The sequence below is a fragment of the Macadamia integrifolia genome, unplaced genomic scaffold, assembly GCF_013358625.1.
Source record: "Macadamia integrifolia cultivar HAES 741 unplaced genomic scaffold, SCU_Mint_v3 scaffold_5A, whole genome shotgun sequence".
NCBI classification, from domain to species: Eukaryota; Viridiplantae; Streptophyta; class Magnoliopsida; order Proteales; family Proteaceae; genus Macadamia; species Macadamia integrifolia.
The window spans coordinates 149,520-155,786 of NW_024870671.1; positions in this window are offsets into that span (position 1 = coordinate 149,520).

Genomic DNA, 6,267 nt, shown 5'->3' on the forward strand with positions numbered 1-6,267 from the left:
TTTTTTTGGGTTCAAGCCATTGTTAGCTTGAAAGGATACAAAACTATCAACTGTAATAACGACCTTTAAAAAGCTAACATAAGAAATATTTTTGGTAATGATATGATTCGTATTGGCATGCATCTTTTTAAGACTTATTTGTGATTCAGGGGACAAAAAATTCAACTGCGGTGTCGGACAAAACTCTCGCGAATGTAACTTTCCGTCCATCGTGGCCCACTTGTGGTGATAGTGAAATGGGTTGGAGAATGTAAGGCTGACGAATCATGAAATCATGAAGACAAAAGGTTCTCCACATACACCATAGAGAGGAATCTCTATACAAGCAATTATAGATGGGATCCAATTTTGTCATCTGGAGGAAAGCTTGGGCTGATCCCACGGTTGGATACCTTCGATTTTCCATTTTATGTCAAATTTTGTGGGCCCTTGTACTTCTAGGGTCTATACTGTGAAAGGTTTATATGTAATTTCAACTGTTGGATAAATAAGGATCAAGATTTAAAAGAATGGCTCGGGCTCCGGAGTGATCCTAGGTGGGGATGAAGGATTTAGGGGACGTATTGATATTGGTATCTATTGATATTGATCCAATATCAATTTGGATCGAATCAGTGGGTATTGGTCTATTTTATCTTGTTTTTTATGAAAGTACTATTTTTTTTTTATCATTTTGCCCCTGAAACGATACAGAACATCAATCCAAATTGATTAAGGATTGGGGATCGATCTCAATCGGTACTGATTTGATATGACTAATACGACCAATACTTGAAACTATGGATGGGATTGAATAGAAATGGGTTTGGATCGGTCAAAATTAGCCTGATTTGGGATAGGCCAGTGAGTCGGAAAAGAGAGAAAAAAAAAATTCTGGTCTCTCTCTCTCTCCCCCTTATCGCCATCACTGCACCAACCTTTGCAACTCCTCTCCCTCTCCTTCCCGCTCTGGCGCCTCTCCCTCTTTGCAACTCTTATGACCCGACCCGCCCCGCCCCGACCCGACCCGACCCATTTTGTTTGGCTTGTTGCTTGTTTCATCTATTATTAGACTATTACCACCTAATGCTTAAAGGTTTTGGATTGGACCTTCAAGGTGTTAACTAGTCTTCCTCAAGTATATATGAAGACATGAATTTCAACAAACTAACGTAAGACTGTAACTCTATAACTCCCAGCATCTTAACCCTCCCTCCTTTTTTGTAGCTTTTAAATACCTAACTGATCCACGTGTAGACAGATCAGAAAGGATAATAAAGAGACCTAACCTATGATACACTATATATTGTAGGGTACGTCCAACCCAAACCCTTAAGGCATTAAGTAGATAGATCCTTAAGTATATAAAAGCACGAAGAACCTACACAAACTGACATGCAACAATAACTTAGTTGACAACATCTCAACATTTATGATCAAAATACAGTTAAATGTACAGTTCTAATTAATAGCTCTTAGTTGATTGGGGTTAGTTGATCAGATAGATTAATTAGTCTCTTTATGTCTTAGCACTTAATTAATCATACTGTCACACACGTTAACATGACATGTTGCTTTGTATATATAACAGTGATGGGTTGGTTCATATTACAATCTGATAGGCTTAGTTGGCTATTTAGGTTCTTTAGATATATAAGGAAGCAGAAGAAAAAAGAAGAACCAAAACCCCCCGACTTTGCTTATTGACTTGCTTATGCTCTTTCAAACCTAAGAGTCTTCTTGTCCACTAATCTAGAGTTTTCTCTAGCTTTGAGGAGTGGTAATGACAAGGATATTTTCATAAGAAGCTCTCTAAGCCACAAAAAAAAAAAAAAAAAAAGGGTTAAATGAGCTATCTTCATTAGCAATAATTCTATCTTGGATGCTGTGTAGGTCACATGGCAGCTTTCTTAATCATGATCATTAATTTATTTCCACTTAGTTGATCAGTTCATTCTCTTGTAAAATCTTAGGTCTAAGCTATTTTCGCCTGTCCTTGTCTTAATTATAAGATTAAGAGGACCCAAGTGCAAGCCTTAGATGGACTTTGAGCGAAGGCCTTGGCTAGGCTTGGCAGGCCAAACTTTACCAGTCCCAGGACCAACTTCAGATGGACGTTTTGAGCAGGCTGGGCTGCCATAGAAACTCAGATAGATGCTCAAAATAGTAATTCATATCTGTTATATTTGTCCTGACTCATGATTCAAAAATAAATAAATAAATCTATGGTTTAAAAATGCCAAAACATATGGTTGAAGCTAGGGGTGTCAATCGATCGATTTGGTTTGTTTTTGGTCTGAGTTGAGTCGGTTTCAATGTGAGAATGTTGAAACCAAAACCAAACCAATAGATAAATTTTGGCTTTGGTTCAGTTCTGATTTCAGTTTTGGTTTGGTTTGGATTCAATTTCCATGCAATTTTATACAAAATTACATAAAAACCTGTATTTTTTAATGGGTTTTGGGTTGATTTTGATTTCTTATAGGTTTGATTTCAGTTTTGATCTGGGTATTATACCAGTTTTGTTTGGTTTCGATGCGGTTTAATACTGTTTTGGGGCCATAATATCCTGAACCAAACCAGTCCAATAAGATTTCAGTTTGGTTTTATTCGGTCCAGGCTATTTCTAATTCGTTTTGATTACCGGTTCAAACTAGGTTTTGACACCCCATATATGTTCAATTAAAATCATTCATGAGCTTTTGATGTCCTGAGATTAGATTAGATTGTATCATCATGTTTGTCATGATTTAAAATACTATTGAACAAATCGAATCATATACTTCAAATTGGAATAATGTACAAGTCGATGAAAGTTTGATCTTAGATTGAAGTGTACAATCGAGTTTACCGTGGGTTAAATTGCTAAATAGATGACCATGATTTAAATCAAAGATGTTTAAAATGATGATTGAACCGTAGCCTTCCAATTAAAAGCTCATGATAATTCTAATACCTTTAGTTGTAATTTGTCCAATTAATCCTTTTACCATCTTAGAAACATATCGCATCTGACCTTGAGAGCAAATAAAATGATTTTCTTTCCCTTCAATGATCAAAATCTGGGGAAGGGAACATCATACCAAACACATTAGCTTTGGAAGACTGAATTAATTAATAGAGTTTTCTCTTATTGGACAAGAGAACAAAAACCAAAGAGTTCTATCTCTTATGATCTTAATATAAAGAATCATTTTTAAATTTGTCTCATATGTTCGTGTATTTGTGTTCACACACGAAATTGGGGTCCACGCGAATTTTATGTTCACACACAAAATTGTTTGGGTGGGGTTTGTGTCTTAAATCTTAGTCAAGCCTCAACAGTCCCAAGTCATGAATATTGAGTTTACAAGGTAAGTATTTAAGATGCAAATATTTTTCGCGTAAAAGAATTTTACCCGATTGTGTGAATCCTGTGCCCAGACATAGGGCGCAAAATAACAACTTCACCCTTGTAAAATACAACAAATCCATCACTTGATTCATCTATGTGCTTACTCATTGGCATTATTCTTCTCATATTTCCTTGTAAGCAAGAATGACCTTGTAGGTCAACAAGTGGTGAGATAGGCCTTAAGATTTTGAAATCCAAACCTGATAAGGTCACCCAAATATCTGATACATGAAATATTTTATGGAACCCAAATTTTGTGAGAGGGAGAACATAAGTTCACATGTTTGAATGTAAAATTTAAGGCCCAAAAAACAGTTTACCATGTGATAAATTTGAGATTTAAAATTTCAAGACTTGGGATAATGCATGATAGTAATTTTTTTTTTTTTTTTTTTTGATAGAATGGATAATAGTGATCGGAATATTGTAAACTTAAATAGATATACATGTCCATACATAGAAGTATATTTGATTGAAATAGGCTTTTGAATTTTGAAACCATGTACTATCTTTCCAAGGGTTACAATTGCCGCATAGGCCCATTCAAATTAGTTTTTTATTTTCTCTCAAATATCACATATATGTGCTTATATGTGTATTTACTCATATTTTGTGAAGAATATGAATTCTAATGACATATGTGTATTGTTCTACGATAGCACTTATATATATATATATAACTTATTGTAGTTCTTATAAGAGAAGGCTCTTTTTTTGGGTTGTCCAAGTGACTTGAACTAAGAACCTACGGGCTCATAAGTAAGGAGTAGGCTTCCTCCCGGCCCAACTTAGCCCAACTTAGGGTGAGCCTGGGCCTGAACTGTAGTCCAAACTTTGGGCCTAGACTAGTATTCTGGTATGCGTATTTATATATTAAAAATCGTAATGTGAGAAGATAAAATGGATAAAGCGTATAAACTTAAACAAGCTTATAAGTTTTAAATATTAGAGGAAAAATGGATAAGCTTATATACAAATGACAGATCTTTTTATGGGCCAGCCAAGCCCAGACCGTCCTGTTTCTCTATCTGCTCATGCCTTGTCTTAGCCCAAAAACATTGTGGGGCTAGGAGTGGCCTACATCTGCCCCGCCCAAGCCCAATCCAAGCCCAAACCACATTTGTCCTCCATATGTGACCTTGGAAAAGCTTAAAATTTATCCAGACATGCATGCATGGTTTTAAGTATCTCCGATACCGATACGATACCCTCCGATACGTATCTTAAATTTAGCCTATCGATACGATACATGAAATTTTTAAAATCCTTTCGTATCGATATATATCCTACAATACATACCGGTATGCATCAGTACACCACCAATACACATCAATACGATACGATATGCCTCGATACGACTATGAAAATTATAAAATTGAGGTAAAATATACGTTTCGATATGTATTGGTACGTATCGGTGAGTATTGGTATGTATTGATCGATACGTATCGGTATATATTGGCACATATCGGTGAGTATCGATATATATCGGTACGTATCGGTGAGTATTGATACATATCGGTATATACCGATACAGTGCGCTATGGTCATATAACGGCCAAGATGGGTAATTTTTCAGAAAAACACGATTTTTTGAAGGGTTTTTGTTCCAAAGTTGCTGTCAGCCATATTTCTCTCTAACTAAAGTGGAAATCAAGGTTGGGAACAAGGATTTTACATTTATGGGACAACTACAAACCTTGAATTCTTGGTACGATACCCTCAATTTAGTGTTTATGTATAATACATGTTATCAATAGCTTTTTTTAACAAATTCTTTATGCAAAAGTATTTAAAAAAATATTTCCTATCCATTTGTGTGTATCTTTAGCGTATCTTAGTGTATCTCCTATACGATACGATACTCTCCGATACGTATCTTAATTTTGGCCAACCGATACGGCGATCGATACCGATACTTTAATCCTTGCCTTGCAGTCTTCCTTGAAAATGTTGAAAAGCTATTTTGACTGCTTGACCACTAGGTCACAACATTCATACCTTACCGTTAGATCAAGCATGCTCCTTAAAGTCAAAGGTTTAATTCTCACTTATTTTTAGAAATCGCTCTTGGTCTCCTTGCCTAGTCTACAAAACTCTTGATGCTTGAATACTCACATCTTTGAATTTGTGGAACCACGTAGCTATGCTATGTGAGATGACACCTTTTGAAGCACTTTGACATGTGAGCCATGAGAATCAATCAAGTCTTGCGAAGAATCCACTCCCAAGCAGTTATTGATCTAGGACCACCATTGCACAAGCTCGACCCTGGTGACGAAGAAGAAATTCATAAAACCTTGGGATCCAACACCACGGTAAAATACTATCCTCATGATTAGACCGTATCCTTGAGATTTGATAAAAAATAAAGGTGCATTAGTAGTTAATATGTTGTAGAGTAAACATCACTCCCCTCCCTTGAATTATGATAAAATATCAATTTGACTTTCCATCTTTTCGAAAATATCACTCACCTCCCCTACAAGAAAAAGATTCTATCTAACGACTCTAGCTGTTAGAAATCGTTGTTAAGTCCGGTTATATATTTTTTTAATCTCCATAATAGCCCCTAATTGTGAAATACTAAAATTACCCTTAAGTGAAAGACCCACTCAAATCCATCCCTTCTCCTCTTTCTCTGTCGTGGACACATCTCCAACGTTGTCGCTGAACCGAAGAAGGAGAAGTAGATTGAAGGAGAAGGAGCGATCATCTTCATCGTAGCTTCCACATGCGAAATGGCAACCTCAGGAGATGGCATCGTCTTCCTCACTTGAGCTTCATTTCACATTCTTGCTTGGGATTTGGAACCCTAGATTTCAAATATAGGAATTGAAGGTTGCGAGCGGCAAGTGCCGAGCCGGAGCTGAGCGCCACGACCGGGTTGCAGG